General features: G+C 43.7%; 1 protein-coding gene across 4 annotated transcripts in view; it reads right to left on the bottom strand.

Annotated features, from left to right (window-relative positions):
- The window catches only part of ROR2 (receptor tyrosine kinase like orphan receptor 2), a 215,810-nt gene that overhangs the window by 142,863 nt on the left and 55,581 nt on the right, over positions 1-17,366 (bottom strand). The window contains exon 1 of one of the 4 annotated variants that reach the window (XM_053925618.1): positions 12,918-13,680. The exons of 1 other annotated variant lie outside the window; for it this stretch is intronic. The gene's annotated coding sequence lies outside the window, so the exon portion shown is untranslated. 2 more of the 4 variants (XM_053925605.1, XM_053925617.1) reach the window with 2 other exon arrangements.

Below are 17,366 nucleotides of genomic sequence, written 5' to 3' on the forward strand. Positions count from 1 at the left end.
GGAGATTTCTTGCTGGACAATGCTGCATGGTTGTATAAACCAGTTGAAGTTGATAGCGATCAAATCGAGACAGTCAAGAACATACTCAAAATATCCAAATCAATAAATACTGGTGAAAATAAAATGTTATTTTATGGACAAAAATCATACAGACTTTTTGGCCAGCCCAATAACAACTTGAACATGTCATGATGTTTATGCCCAAGTCTGCAGCAAAACACTGCCGTAGATCAAAACGTGTCAAAGGTACATGGCCTGGACTGCCAAAGTCACGTGGATCGAGAGGGTCTGCATACACTTTCTGGAGCAGCCCTTCTCACAGTTCCTCCTTCTGAGTAGAAGCCCCAAGAGTCTGCTGTTTCCACGTCCATGAGGGAATGCCAAAGGAGTCACAGAGTCCAGGATGCTCTCGAGATGTGCTCATTTCAGACAACAACTTACTAAGACATAGATCCTTCTCACTATAATGGTGCACAAAAAAAAGTAACAGATAAATCAGATCTTGGTTAATCCAAATGTACCATATGTTTTATTTCTGCAGATGTTACACAGACTGTTTCATCTGCCTTCTGGCTGCTCAGAAGGGAGGACCGCGTTCTTGCCATGGCTTTAATGGGCAGACTTTCTCAAAAGGGGAATTTAAATGGCCACAGTATGTCCCTTGGCCAAGAATTTTTGTACTTTGCAAAATACTCTCCCCCAACAGCAAAGCACTCAACTCAGTTCTCTGTGACTTACAAAAATCCCTCAAAGAACTAAGGCTAAAATTTGTTTTAGTCTAGTTTTCAAATACAGTAATTCTATATCGCAATAAAAAGCTTTAACTCTCTCCACCAGTTCTTTCATAGGACAACAAAGGGAAAAACCACACGAAGGCACGAGTTCCTCAGCCCGCCACTTGAAAACAGGCAGTAAGCACACTTCCAACCAGCAGGTTCTCCCTCAAATGACAGTGACACCTCTCTGTAAGTGACACTTCAATTTACAAAAACAGTCCCCAGGCTAGAGACTTTGGGAATCAAATGGCTCAACTGTGAACAGTTTCTTTTTTCACTGGAAAAAAAAAAGTGATTTTAATCACGTTAACCTTCCTTCTCCTTACAAATTAGGATGTCAAAACACTGACTTTGCAGAAATAACATTAGGGAGGGTGGAAATGTCATTTTATTTTTAAAAGAACACAAAGCAGCCAAAAGCAGTTTGGCATCTTATTATAAGCACTATGAAGAAACAGATTTTTGAACATTAGTCCTTTGTCCTTCCTTAAAAAATTAGACAAGAGCATAGTATTTCAAAATATGGACCCAAGATATGAGTTTACTGTAAATGAGTGATTAAGAAAGTATGAACTACGTTCTACTTTGGTTTTCAGCTGAAAGCATGGGTGGGTAGGTACAGTGAAAAACTGTTGGTTTCTTCAAGGCCTATGTCAACCTGCTTAAGACAACTCCTGAAAGAAAGGGAACAGTTTAATCAGAGCTGCCAGCAGTGTTCGATCGGGCCCCACCCCCAAAGTGTAATGAAAATGTTTTCTTCAAACTGCTCCAGAGAATATGCCTCTAACATTGGATGCTATCCAAATTAAGCAACACATAAGGAAAAAAAAAAAAAAAAAAACAGCCACTTCCTGATTTACCTAAACCAAAACATCACAGCTAGGTGTTGTGTTACAATAGTGGAATCACAGCAAAAGTGCTCTCACAGACACTAGCAAAGAAAGAAAAAGTGATATTCTTTCCCTTGGCCCAAAACTGAGCTTGCCAGCAGTTGTGTCTTAAAGCTGCATTGTACAATAAGGAAATGACTAAACATATGGGGCTACTGACATTTTAATTAATTAAAATTAACAATTTAAAATTTAATTACATACTCCAACCAGCCACGTTTCAAATGTTTAACAGCTGCATGAGGCTAGTGGCCGCCGTACACAGATGTGGGAATTTCCATCATCCCCAAAGTTCTATGGGTAGGAGAGAGTTGAGAAGCAACTCTAACAAAACACTGCAAATACATGTTTTTGCTTGGAAAAATGGAGAGAATCTTGAAACAACTGAAATCTGCCAATCCTCCTCAAAATGGGGTTAGTGTTACTATGTTTTAAGATAAAATAGAAAAATAGATCCAAATAGCAAATTATCTATCATAATAAAAAAATACATTACAGGTTGTGGTTCTGGACAAGACGGAATAGGGACACGCTGCCCATCTCTCCCACGGAAAGGACGCAGGAGCAGCTCCCGGGACATTGACAGGGACCCAGACCAGAACAAACACGGCCTCAAACTCACGGGTGGCCATGAGCACAGAAGAGAGAGCCACAGGGGGAGCCTTCTGGCTCTACTTGAAAAGTGTAAAAATAAATATATCTTTACCTGCTAGAAAAATGTTGGGAAGCACACCATTCTTTTATTTACCATTTTCTTCATTCTGTTCCTTCCCAGTCCCCATGGGTTGCTATGGATGTGGGGGTGGAGGTGGCAACAGGTGACTGTGGGGACATAAAATTCTGAGGAAGAAGAACCTATCTGCAATCGGAGGAGCTGGGGTCCCAAGTGGTAGTGAAATATGTTGCGTTTTTCTCTTTCTGTCCTCCAATTGCTCAGTCCTAGACACAGGAGAGTATGCTGCACGGCAGGTAACTGAAACCCAAGATTTGTGCCAAAGGTTGAAAATGAAGCCTCAGGAAACCAAAAGGTACAGGGGAAGTCATGGGGAAGGAGAAATTCAGAAAAGTGATCCCTTAACGTTTTTTATAGACTCTTGAGACCACCCATGAGCTGCACATGTGTGGATCTGACCCTAAACAGACGTTGATTATAGAACTGGAAAATAGAACACCGCTCAGGTCCCAACCGAGCCAGATCCAAACAGCACTACAAAGGCTCTGAAAGCAGAACTGACATTGGAACCACAAATCTGGAAGGGGTTTGGGAACTTGCAGCCTGAACCCAAATGTGTCAACCAACTGCTAAACAAAACAGTATCTACATCCCCATAGGGGTTAAATAACACTCAAGAGTCTCAGAGCCAAAATACAGACAGTATTTTAAATCTCCATGATACAATACAAAATTACTCAACATACAGAGAACCAGGAAAATCTCAAACAACTAGCAGACATTAAAAACAAAATGACAGAGATGTTGAAATTATCTGACAAAGACTTTAATATAACTACTATAAAAATGTTCCAACAAGTAAGAACAAGTAAGGATAAGCACGTTGGAAATCAACAGAAAGATGCAATTTTTATATACCAAAAAATTGGGGATATAAAAAATTAAAACTTTAGAATGAAAACAATAAATGGAAGAAAAATGTCATAGGATGGGATAGAGAGTAGTATGGAGATGACAGAAATGTCAATAAACACTGTAGAATCTGAACAAAGGGGGAAAAAACATTGAATAAAAAGGGACCCTTACAGACCTGTTGGACAAAATTAAATAGTCTGACATTTGATTAGAGTCCTAGAAGGAGAGGGCAAACAAGTGAAAAAATGAACTTCCTAAATGTGGAAAAAGCATAAACACGCAAATAAAATAACTCAGGGAAACCCTAGGAAGATAAACCCAAAGAAATTTATACCCAACTATAAAATCAGACTACTAACAAACTAAAGACATGACAAAGAGAAAAAAATCTTAACACCAATCAGAGAAAACAAATTATATACAAAAGAAAAACTATTGCGATGACTACAGATTTCTCAGTAAAAACAGTGGCGCTCAGAGGATATGGAACAGAACAGTAAAGCACTCAAAGCAAACTATCCACCCAGAATTCTACGCCCACCCAGCAAAAATGCCCTTGTGGAATGCAGGTGTCATCGTCAAATGAAGGAAAACTACCAGCATTTATTGTCAGCAGACCTGTAGTTAAAGAACTGCTAAAGGAAGGGAAGCGCTTCACATAGAAGGGAATTCGTGTTGGAAACAGAATGCAGGTCCATCAGCAATGAAGCAAGAGCAACAAAAATGCTAAACTGAAACCCTCCTAATACAGCTGGTAGGAATGCAAAACGGTAGGAACTCTGGCCAACAGTGTGGCAATTTCTTATACACTGAATACACACACCATGTGACAAAGCGGTCCCACTCACAGGGGTTTACCAGAGTGACGGAAACTTATGTTCTCCCGAAAACCTGGGCACTAACTTAATTGTCAAAGATTAGAAATGACCCAACTGTGCTTCAACAGGCAAATGGACAAGTGAACTGTGGTTCATCCATAGAATGGACTACTGCTCAGTAATAAAAATGAATGAACTACTGATACATAAAACAAGGTGAGTGAGTCACAAAGATATTATGGAGGCTCAGAAGTTAAATAAATACTTTATGATTCCATGACATTCTTTTTTGTTTTTTTGAATATATATATGTACATATATACATATCTACATATATATATTCAAAAACCCCATATATATATTCAAATATATATATATTCAAATATATATATATTCAAATATATATATATATATATATATATATATATATATATATATATATATATGGGGTTTTTATTTTGTATTTGTTTCAGGTGTACAGCCTAGTAGTTAGACAATCACTTACTTTACAAAGTGTTCCCCCGATGTTTCCAGTGCCTGCCTGGGACCACACACAGTTGTTACAACATCATTGACTGTATCTCCTATGCTGTACTTTAAGTCCCAGTGACTGTTCTCTAACTACCAGTTTGTACTGTTCAATCCCTTCAGGTTTTTCACCCAGCCCCCAACCCCTCCCCTCTAGCAACCATCAGTCTGTTCTTATCCATTAAGTCTGTTTCAATTTTGTTTGTTTATACTGTTCTTTAGATTCTGTGCATAAGTGAAATCACATGGTATTTGTCTTTGTCTGACTGACATTTACTTAACATAGTACCAATCAACATGAATGTAACATACTCTGGAGCCAGACAGCCACCTACTTGGGCAAAGTGCCCAACCCCAAAATGAACCTGAAGTGAGTCTACCCATCCACTCAGGTGTATGCTATTGTTTCAATCAAGAATCAAACAAGAATCACCAGACATCTGAAGAAAGCATCCAACATGAAAAACAGGCACCAAGATTTTTTTTAAAAAATGACTCCAGAGAAAACCAAGATAATTGCAAAAGAAAGTAAAAACATTAAATTTCTGGAGACTAGAAATTGTATTGAACTCTTAAAATTATCAGTATGCAATAAAAAAAGAATTATTAGAGAAAGAACTACTGGAAATTAAAATAAGATACCAAAAATAAAAGCAAAATTCAATAGAAATGTTAAAAGATAAAGTTACAATGTCACAGAAGAAGAACAGAAAGGAAAGGGAAACTTTCAGAAAGACAGAACAAAAAAAGAAATGGGAGAGGCATTATTTAAGAAAGGATACAAAGAACATCCTCAAACTGAAGTATCCATATTAAAAGAACCAAACCTGCCCTCAAAACAACATACCAAGACATGTGCATCTAATAGATGATCGTGAAATATCTGAGCACAAAGGATAAACAGAAGATCCCCATCTCTCCAAACTGAAGCAAGTCACCAGAAAAGAAAGGAGGATCCAAGAGGCAGCGCATACTCTAGCAACTGTGGGATGATGTTCCAGAAAACACGACCTTCACTTAGAACAATATCCAGCCAAACTATCGGTTGAGAATGATACCCAGCATGTGTGTGTGTGGAACTCAGAAATCGTTCCATTTACACATCATTTCTTGGAACATTCCTGTCTCCTGTGCCCATGCCTCCCTCCACTCTCCTGACGTCCCTCGCCACCACACACTCAAGGTTTCATCTACACTTCCTGAGAGAAAAAGAGGATTAGAAAGTCCCAGGGTTGCCTGCCATGAGGCACATGCCCATCCCTAAGTCACGTACCCAGCCTAGACTGATGGGAGACAGAAAGACATAGAGTGAGCTCACCACGGAATCGAGGGTTTCTGTGACCAGAAAAGGATCGAGAAAGTCAAAGAGTACGGCATTCAGGGAAGAGAGAGACCCATAATGGAAAAACTTCCATCTATATGTACACAATTTCTAGGAAACATATTAAGTGTTGCCAGATAGACACTACTACATTCATCCCTAAGAGCCAATTCTTTTTCAGTCTGTAATAATTCTGAAGAATCACCAATGATGTTATCAAGTCATTTTATACCTGGAGTTTGTTTTACAGCAGTTCTCCCTGTTATATCTATTGACAGGTTAAATTATACTCGGGCAAGTCTCCTCACCTCCAAGGTTTAGGTTTATGTTAAAACAAGAAGGGGAAGGGGCCTAAGGGGCAATGATATTTGCCTTCTACCTCAGTGGAAGGTTGTGAGAATTATAATTAGATTCCATTTACAAACTGTTCCAGAGGTCCCCAGGGAGAGGAGCTGTAAGTAAGTCAAGGTATTATTATCCCCAAAGATAATCAATTATTTCCTCATCAAAAGGAGACTAACAAAAAAAGGCTTTATGAGGGACACCCCTTAATTTGGTTAAGCCTCCAGCTTTAACAAGATTTCCATAGTGTTTAGAACTTCACAGGGCCCCAGTACCAATTCCAGCTTCCTGTAACAAAGGGAATATTTACAGTACCTGAAAAACCCCTTTGTGCTAGAAAACTACCAAAGTGGCACTTTAATTGTGCCTGTTAATTAAACTCACTTATTCTGCAGACTGGTGGAGGGTAGAGAGAGATGGGGACAGTGATAGTGAATGAATCTGATGTCAGTGGACCATGATAGCCCCTCCCCTACCAGGTCTAAGGTGCCACTTTTCTTCACACCTCCATGGTCCTCCTCCTTCTGCAAAGATGACTCACCCTCCATGGACAGCTTGAGGCCCAATGCTCTCCACAAAGCCATCCTGGCCTCACCTGGCAGAAGCAGGTTTCTTTTTCAGGTGTTCACCATGTTTCATACAGCCCCACCTCACTGCATGTACCAAACTGAACACAGATTCACTTACGGGCTCGTTCTACAAAATGTGAGTTCCCCAAGGATGAGATCTGTGTTAACTCATTGTCAGCAGTCCCAGAAGCTCCTCATTTCACATTCAGCACCCTTTTATTTTTTTTGGGGGGGGTGGTGATAATAACTAGCCTCTTTTAGATGCCACTCAAAGGCCTAAACCAAATGGTGGCCACCCATCATTTCCTAAGATGCAGTGTGAGAAGGGCTCTCACTCTGTAGAGACCAAAATTAAATGCCAACCATATTTTCTGAATCCTCCAGCAAAGAACTCATTACAAAAAACTCCAATTTTCTTAAAAAGTCAAATCAAAAGAAAGGCATCTCCAAAGGCCATGGAAATTAACAAAACACAGGAAAAAGTCACTCTTCATGGGTGGCATCTATTCACCAGCATCACCAGGAATAGACATGTGCTCTGTTCACAGGACAGGAGACAGAATCCCAGCTTCCTGGGCTACTCTGCCACACGGGACAGCAGGGAAGGAGACAGCATCCTTCTAAACCTAAGGTTGTCAAAGTATAGCATGAGAGGGAACACTGGCCCTCTTTACCTCTCTTCCTTTTTTCAGACAGAGATTTTTATCTGTTTTCTTAATAGGTAACATACATGCACATGGAACAAAATTCAAAAGTTACAAAAGAAAGGTAAGGCCTCCTTCCACACTGTCCCCCAGCCACCCACCCACTCCACAGAGACAACAACTTGAGCTTCCTTTAAATTTCCACGAATCCTGGTTCATGGGCAGCCACTGATCAGACTCCTCTTGTTCGTGCACCTCACTTCACTTCCTCTGCAACCATGTCTGACAAACCTGACATGGGTGAGATTGAGAAATTCGGTAAGTAGAAATCAAAAAAGACAGAAATGCAAGAGAAAAATCCACTGCCTCAAAAAATAAAAGACTGAAGAGGAAGAGCAAGCAGGAGAGTCATAACAAGGACGCACCACCACCATACACTGCACGAGTGTTGCCTTCACAGTTTACTGCTTTTAGCTATTTACCTTCGTAAGATGCCAAGAGGTAGGTCAGTTTAAACGACTGTGCTGCCCCTTTTCACATCAGAGAATTACTGACAACAAAGGCCGCATCTGACTCTCCCATCCGCCTGTGTAGCTGGCAGGGAAGGAAAAGAACTTGCATGTTGGGGAAGAAAGAAGCTGGGTGGGATGACAGTGAAATCCAGAGTAAAAAAAAAACCAAGCTAGTCCAAGGTGTCCTGCAGGCTGTAAAATGCAGTGTAATCAGAGTGCCACTTTCTTTTTCTTTTTTTTTAAGTATTTTATTTATTTTTAGAGAGAGGGGAAGGGAGGAAGAAAGAGAGGGAAACATCGAATCAATCGGTTGCCTCCCGCATGCCCCCAGCTGGGGACCTGGCCTGCAATCCAGGCATGTGCCCTGACTGGCAATAGAACCTAGTTCACAGGCCAGCACTCAGTCCACTGAGCAACACCAGCCAGGGCCAGAGCGCCATTTTCTTTGTTCAAATGATTTTTAATTATTAAAATGCACACATTTTCTAAATATGCAAATAAAAAATTTTAAAACTTGGAAAATAATATCCACAAGTCCTTAGACTCTTCTGGTGGATAGCCATGAATTTACACAGGTCAGAACTGCAGGGGCCTGCACAGGGGATAAGTTGAGCCTTTGAAGGGAGTTGCTACATCCCTCCCTCAACCTCATCCTGAGTCTTGCAACAACAGGCATGTTTACCAAGAAACAAACCCTTGAAAAAAGTGTGGGGGCGTGACGGAAGCCTGGGCCCCAAAGACACACCAAGTGTCAAGACAGTTCTATTGCCCTGGCCAGTGGCTCAGTTGATTGGAGCACCCTTCTGTAAACCAAAAGGGTTGTGGGTTTGATCCCCCGTCAGGGCACATACCTAGGTTGCAGGTTCCCAGCGGGAACACGTCCAGGAGGCAAGTGATCAATGTTTCTCTTTTACATCAATGTTTCTCTCCCCACCCTTCCACTCTCTCTAAAACCAATGACATATCCTCATGTGAAGATTTAAAAAAGAGAGTCCTACTAAGTTAGACAAGAACCACAGGACTTTAATTCTAACCCCTGCCCCGCCTGCCCCTTTTCTTAAAGTCAGACCTTTTGCCTCTGTTTGCACTCACGTTGTCTGAGAAGATTCTTAGCGAGACTGAGGAGCTGAAATGAAACTGAGTTTTCATCATAGTAAAAAAGTTAGCCAGGCAGAATGTCAGTACAAAAAAAAACCTATTTAGTAATTGCTACAGGCTGAATGGTATCCCTTGAAAACCCATATTTCAAAACCCTAACAACTAGTACACCTCAGAATGTGACCTTATTTGGAGACTGGGCCTTTACAGAGGTGATTAAATTAAAATGACATCACTAGGGTCAGCTCTAATCCAATGTGACCAATGTCCTTAAAAAAGAGGAAATTTGGGCACAGAAACAGAGAGGCAACCACGCGAGGACACAGGGAGAAAACTGCCATTCACAAGCCAGGGAAAGAGGCCTTAGAAGAAACCAACCCTGCCAGGACCTTGATCTAGGACGTCAGCTTCCAGAACTGTGAGACAATAAATTTCTGGTGTTTAGGCCACCCGGACTGTGGTGTTTTGTTATAACAACCCTAGCACACTAATACAGTAATATGTCTAAAGCGTCTGTGTTTGTAGACACATTACCAACAGACAATGACAGTCACCAGCCCCTGTGGCAAGGTTATAACCCCCTCAATAAAACGAGAGTCCTGATTCCATGTTCACAGACATAAACATGAATGAAGTGAGACTCCAGTAAGGGGCGTGATGGTTTTGAAGTATCCCTTGCCGAGTACCAAATACTGATCCATTTCAGTGGGAGAGCCTGGCAGGTAAACCTCACTGCTGAGGGACAGACTAAACCCGCACGACACCTATCTGATAGGATGTAATGAGAGAGACACACAACATCACATCCTGGCCTTGCCGAACATGCCAAACCTGGTAAACCAAATAGTGGAAGGTTCTGCAAAACTGGGCTTTTCCCTTCACAAGTGTCAAGGGTGCAAAGGTCAAGAACAGGTTGAGGGATGCTCCAGATTGGAGGAGACCAAAGAGGCCTGGGGTCCAGTGGGGCATGTGATCCTAGATTGGATCCTTCTCACAAAAGGAGAAGATTCCTGGGATGGCTGGTCATACTGTCCTGGATGGGGTCTGACTGAGGTACGGATCGATCCCAATTTCCTGACTGATGGTGATTGTAGGGGTGTTACCTACATTTACCCCTATGTTCCCCTCAACAAACATATGGGGTACTGAGGCATTCTGTCAGCTACTTATTTTCAAATGGTTCAGAGGAAAAAGTTCTGTGTACTGTACTTGCAACTTTCCAGTAAATTCTGGACTTCATAAATATAATTTGGAAAAATAAAACTTCACATGACTAAAATAGCAAAGTGTTTAATCTATTACAGGTCTCCTGCTAGATAACAGGCAAATGTTAAAAATTATGGTTGTGCCCTGACTGGTGTAGCTCAGTGGGTTGGGCATCACCCCACAAACCGAAAGGTCGCTGGTTCGATTCTAGGTCATAGAGTTGTGGGCCAGGTCCTCAGCTAGGGGTGTGCGAGAGGCAGCCGATCAATATTTCTTTCCCTCTTTCTCCCTCCCTCCCCCTCTCTCAAATAAATAAATACATAAATAAATACAGTCTTAAAAGGAAAAATGATGGTTGTCAAAGGACTATACAGGTAACAAGAAAAAATGTCTGTAAGATAAAAGCATATCCTATGATCACAAATGAAAATAAAATATTCGAATTTTTAACAGTGAGTTCTCTCCAGTGGCATAATTATAAATAATTTGTTTTCTTTTTTACACTGTTTTCCTTCCAAATATTGACATACATGAATCAACTTTATCACTAGGTGAAAAATGGGGGAGGGGGGGATGAGCATCACTGAGCTATGAATGAATCCTTGACAGTGAAAGTCATCAGCAAGAATTAAAACAAAGCTGTGTGGGATCGTGGGAATGTTACAAGGACAAAGAGTTTATAGTAAAAGGCCCAATGAGGGCAAGGAGACTTCTGTGGTGAAGAGAGAACAGAAAATGCCTGCCAGGCAGAGGTGCTAAGAGATCAAAATTCTTAAGTGGAGGCTGGGACAAAAAGTTTTATCTTGGGGCCAGGTGGGCAGCGGCCACTCATTGTGGGTGCTGTGTGTCCGAATCTGGCTAAGGCAGAAGGAGTGCAGGGCTCCACAGGGAGCTGCTTCTCCTTGTCATATCCAAGCAAAAGCCTTCTAAGCCAACAACACATATGGTTTGATTCAAGCCTGTCCAACAGCAAACAAGAACCCACAACTGACCTCTTGGCCCACAGAACTAGAAGACAGCTGAAAGGCATCTCCCACTGACCATGAAGGGGCAATCAAAATGCTGAGCAAAGAGAAGCAGGCTGCACAAGCATACATATACAGGTAAAAAGCAGGTAAAACTAAAGCCAGGTACTCCTTAGGGATCATTATGGCTCAACTGTACCCCTCCAAAGTTCATGCTGTAGCCCTAACCTCCAGTACTTCAGAATGTTACTGTGTTTGGAGATAGGATCCTCAAAGAAGTAAAGTTTAACTGAGCCTGTTTGGGTGAGTCCTAATCTAATATAACTGGTGTCATAAAAGGACATTAGTGGGGTAATCACATTGTAAGGTAGAAAAATGTGGAATCGTTCACTACAATGTACGCCAACTACACTTAAAATTTTTTAAAAAAGGACATGAGGACACAGACACACAGAGGGAAAACCACGTGAGGACACTGGGAGGAGCCAGCTGTCTACAAGCCATGGAGAGGCCTCAGGAGAAACCGGCCCTGCCAGCACTGCCCGGTGATCCGGGACTTCAAACCTCCAGAACTGTGAGACAGTAAACTCTGTTGCTTAAACCAGTCTACAGTGCTTTCTCACAGCAGCCTAGGAGATTAATCCAGTACTATGCGGTAAACCCGCAAAAATAAGCAAGGGAATTTGTAACACAAAATGGAGGATAGTTGTTACTTTAGAAGCTAAGGGGACCCAGAGAAACTGAGAGTAAAGCTCAATTTCTTAAACTGGGCAGTTTAAGAAACCCAGCTACACATTTCATCATTCTTCACACTGTGTATTCACATGGTATATATCCTTTTGCATGGATGATAAAATGTTTAAAGGTAAAATCTCTCCACACTACTGCCCAACATGGTAGCCAGGAGCCACATGGGGCCTTTAAAATCTAAATTAATTAAAATCAGATAATAAAATTAGAAATTCAGTTTCCCAGTCACATTGTTAAGTGCTCAATAGCCACATGTGGCTAGTGGCTACAACTTGGACACCACAGATAAAGAATGTTTCCATCATGGCAGAAAATTCTACTGGGAGTGCGGCTCCATACAATTTCACAGCCAAGAAGGCTCAGGATGAGACATCCAGCAACTGGAATCCTCCTGCTCCCACATGAAACATCTGTCTCCGTTCTGTGCTCTGGCAGCCACAGCCCCTCCAGGATGCCCTTGCTGCTGGAAGCTGCCACAACTTCCAACGAAGTCCTTGCTAGAGCTGCCTTGCTACCGAAATCCCTTCTCCTAAGGCCCCCCCACCAGCCTCACACCACCCTGTCCCACCCCAGGCCCACTTCTAGCCTGACTTCCAGCCGGGAGTAGAATGTCAGGAGTTCTTGCCAGGACACAACTGAGTCTTGGAAAGAGCATGTTCCGGTCACTGCAAAAGCCAGATGAGGGAAAACCAGGGAGAAAACACTCACCACCCAACTAGTTAGGTGGAACCAGCATGCCACTTGACTACAAAGAAGTCGGATGAGTCAGTCACCAAAGGAGATCTCCTCATGGAAAGGTGCAGCACTTGAGTACCTTTCTCCTTCCTTTCCCCGCCCGGAGCAGTTCAGTCCCGTTCAGTTCCATTCATTCCCACCCAGTAACGCTCACCTCCCCTGTGCCTGTGTTCACCTCTGCCGAAATTAATGCAGACGGACACAGGCAGCGACACAAACCAGTCAAGGCCCTTCCCAGGAGCATTTTAGATTTCACCTCCAGAAATGTGTTGGCAGGAACTCAGGACACACAGTCACCTCCTCCAGGAAGCACTGGGGGAGGAGTATCTAGGCGGGGTCTACCTACCCGACTGACCAAGAGGATTACTTACTCTCCACCTAGACTTGCTTTCCTTGTTTTAATCAGGACTTCCTGGTACAGAAATTCTATATTCTACATTCCCCATTCACCATGCCTGTTTTTCTGACAGTTTTTAATACTGTCAGAATATTAATGCTAAAGGGCTTTTTCTCAATCTTCTCCAATATCTGATGTGACAGCGTATGACACAGACTTGTTTCTGTACTGGACCTGCAGCCTGAATAGGAGCTGAAGAGGCCCCCCAGGGCTGCCAGGCACTTCCAAGACTGTTCCTTCCATCCGCTAAGCATAGTTCCATTTCCATTTTGGCAAAACTTTTGAACCTTTTTTTTTTTTTCAATAAATGTCAGGATATAATTCGAATCAATACTAATATGCACTGAATTAAGTCCAAACAGCCTCTGGACCAAGTTTTTTTAACCATACTTTCTAAATTAAGTCATAGACTTCCTGTGCTGAGATGATTAATCAGTTGCGCGGAGGAAACATTTTATTGCCTTAACTCAGCATTTTCCAAGTCACTAAGTCTTCTACTGAAAATGCCAACACCTTGGAGCTCAGGAGCCCAGATGTGGCAGTCCCCAGAGCAGAGGTAGGAAAGCCAGCAGCTCTCTCCACTGTCCACCTTTCTCCAGAATCTTCACTGAATGGCCTGAACCTCTGAGTCCCAGCTCTTTCCCATGTGTTAGTCACTCTCCAGGAGACAGCCTGGTTTCCAAATGGCAGTGTGGCCCGCAGCCAGCAGAAGAACAAAGGAAGGGGTGAGCAAAGGTCGAAGATCGAAAGATAGAAGAGCAGTTACAAAACAGCCTCTGTTGAAATGGGGAGAGGTGGGAAGCGGCAGGGGTCTAAGGACCTCTTCTACAGGAATGAACCAACCTCCAAGGACATTGCTTTTCCTCAAGCTGAATTATCAGCACAGTCAATAGGTCAGGACAACCACTGTCCTCCTTAAAACTGGCTTCCTGATCCCTTCATCTCTCCCTGGGGAGGCAGCAGGAGGGGCTGCAGGCCCAGAGCATGACCCCATCCGTGACTGCATTACTGCACCAGGGAGAGTAGGCCGGAGGGTATCATTAAAGGACAGGGCCAAATGCCTGGGTGCGGCTGCGATATGACAGAATTTGGGGGACTCACTAAAATGTCATCCCAAAGAGGAACATTAGAAAAACACCAAAGCTCCTCCCCCAGGTTGTAATTTTCTCCAGTAATTAGATTTAATTTACTTTAAGGGGTTTAAGTCAATCACCAATTGCAGCCCTGGTTAAACAATAAAAAATAAAATAGTAACAAGATAAACAGTAAACTGTGAGCACTGACTGCATTTTTATATCATTAAATTATTGCTCACTGTTTCAGGTGTGGTAATGGCAGTGTGGTTCCTTTGTAAAGGTGCCTTTATCTTTTTAGACACATGGGAAGATGTTTACAAATGAAATGATGAATTTAGAGAGCAGGGGAGAGAATGAAAGTGTAAGTGGACAATTGCTGTTGGAGCCAGTAAGGAGTCCACGGGTTCTTGCTGTGCCCTCTTCCTTCATAATGGAAACCACACCAACCCTCCTCCCTCCTTGTCTTGAGGGCGCACACCCATCCCGGCTGACCTGGGGCAGGACTGACGACATGGATGTAGGTCTCTGTCTACACCAAGGACTCTGTCTACACCACAGGCTGTCTACACTGTGGCGTCTGGACCTCGGGGCCAGGATTGAGAGCAGCTAGTTCCCAACCCCTACACTGAGACAAAAGCCTTCCTCAGGCTCCAAGGATGGATTGCCCCCTCCTAGGGCTTTGGGAAGGTTAGGAAGTGATCCCTGACCGCAGGAGCTTCCCTGGAAATACAAAACAAATTCCTTCCCCCAGATAAAGTTTCTTTTCTCCTTAAGCAAATCGGTTTTCCACTTCAGGGGTGGTGAAGGGTATGGGTGTAACAGCAGGTTTCTCGTGAGCACACAGATGCAGCATCGCCTAAGGGTGTTTGTCCCGCAGCAGAAAGATGAGCAGATGAAAGGGAAAGATAATATCCCTTGCTGGGGTTATCTTTCTTCTCACCAAGGGTCAGGAACCCATTACTTACCATTTAAAAGCCCCACAGGAGAGGATCCTATGCATATGGTTTGTAGGAGGAAATTCAGCCTCTTCAAGAATCCTAAGTGAGACAGCTTTTAACTCCCTGGCTCCCAGAAAAGAGACCTTTCTGAAGGCAATGTTTTGAGGACAAGCCAGGTGGGGTTTTGCTTCAGGTGACAATCTCCAGTCTTGGGCACAAGACACATTAGTCAAAAGGAAATCTTTTAGACTTCCATTTCTAACAACCAATTATTCAAAGGTTTTAGGATCCATCTGTTTTTCAGGTTTGGAAGAACCTTAATTTGGTATGCAATATTTCAGACATATCCCACAAAAGGGAATGAGTAATGCAGCAGCCAAAATGAAAGTCCTCTTCCTTTCTCAATCTCCCTCTAAGGTCCCCATGGCCCTTTGGAACAACAGCCGTGGCCCGGGTTACACTCTGCATGGTTCCCCGCACAGGGAGAGAGCTGTGGGCGCCCACCAAGTCTGTTCTGCACCCAAGGGCTGCCCACCAAGTAGCTTGGTGGGATTCTTTATAACATGTATGGCTCTGTTTTTCTTTGCTTTCTAACTGGGACTGAACAACTTCTGGGAAAAACCACCAGAGGACACCTCCATTTGGAAGAAAAAGCTGAGTAATTGAAGAGTGAGGGCTTCACTCCCCCACACCTTGCCAGCACGGTACTAGACCTTGGTGCCCCTCCTGGTGGACTGGTGGAATGACTCAGCAGTCCAAGCATTGACTGAGCACCCACACCTGGCACTCAGTCAAGCCCCTGCCTGCAGAGCTAAGGCTGCCCCGTGTGGGCCAATGCCCAGGCCTTGCTGGGCCTCTGTGCAGGTGGACACACTGTGGAGGCCCCGTCTTAAACCTACGTCATGAAAGTCACCCTATGAGGACTGAGAATAAATGTCCTGAAACACACCTGATGTGCCTGGGTCTCATCAGGAGGCCCTCCCTCTGGGCAACTGGACAGGTCCCCCACCCCTCTGCAATGCCCCCTAGCGGTGCAGTGCAGGGGATGGACCAGAAGACCAGCTCAGTAGAAACAGCAGAGTCACACTCAAAAACTCAGCACGGAACACAGTGACTCCCTCAAACTAAGCCAAAAGACCTGGTTTCAGAAAGGATGACTCAGAAATTTCTTGAGGTCTGAAAAATCATCAGTCAAGTTTAAAATCCATATTTGTGCACTTTGCCTTTTTAAGGGGCTCTCGGACTGAGAAAATAAAGTGTTTTACAGCTGACTCACATAGGATACCCCCTTGCCTAGGGCAGATTCCAAAATAATTCTGGTTTGGGGCCCTGAGAACACTGGAGGTGATAATGGCATAGAGAAGGGGGAAGGCGGGGAGGGCATTTCTGTAGCCAAAGGCTCCAGGACAGCCATCCCCAGAGCCAGGCAGACAGGCCTCACCTCAGTCCCTGCCCTGGCCAGTCAGGCCTATACCTTCCCATGGGGGGAGGGGTATCCAGGCCTTCAGTCCAGTCAGCAGTGAGAGCCTAGTGTGGGTCTGGCTGGCTTTTCTCCATTGTTCTTTTCTTAGAAAAATGGAAACAGACTCTTTTCCTCAATTTTCTGAAAGAAAGGCCTGAAAAGAAAACCAGCCCTGACCGGTGTGGCTGGGTTGGTTGGGAGTCGTCCTGCACATCCTGCAAACTGGAAGGCCACTGGTTCCATTCCTAGTCAGGACGCATGCCTGGGGCGCTGTTAGAGTCTCCGGTTGGGTTGGGGGCACGTGAGAGCCAACTGATTGATGCTTCTCTTGCACACCAATGTTTCTCTCCCTCTCTTTCTCCATCCCATCCCCTCTCTCTAAAAATAAATAAATCAAAATCTTAAAAAAGAAAGAAAAATATCAAGGGCCAGAGAGGCCACGTCTGCAGACACCAACAAAACAGGCAAGGACACACCTGTGCACAGAGGGCTGCACTCAGCCCCAGGCAGGGAAACTCAAATCCCAGCTTCTAGAAAGTTCTAGGAAATCCAGGCAGCATTTCCTCAGGACGGTGGAAGCACCAGCAGTGTCTCCCACCAGCCTCCCAGGCTCCAGTCTGACCAGCAGACACTCCCCACAGACCATCAAGAGTGGACCGCATGCTCCTGCTCACCAGGACACTGTCAGGGCCTTGCAGGGATCGTGCTGCTCACCCCCAATCCCCCCAGTCCCGGCCTCTGGACTGGATTT

This window comes from Desmodus rotundus, chromosome 1 (genome assembly GCF_022682495.2).
Source record: "Desmodus rotundus isolate HL8 chromosome 1, HLdesRot8A.1, whole genome shotgun sequence".
Lineage (NCBI taxonomy): Eukaryota > Metazoa > Chordata > Mammalia > Chiroptera > Phyllostomidae > Desmodus > Desmodus rotundus.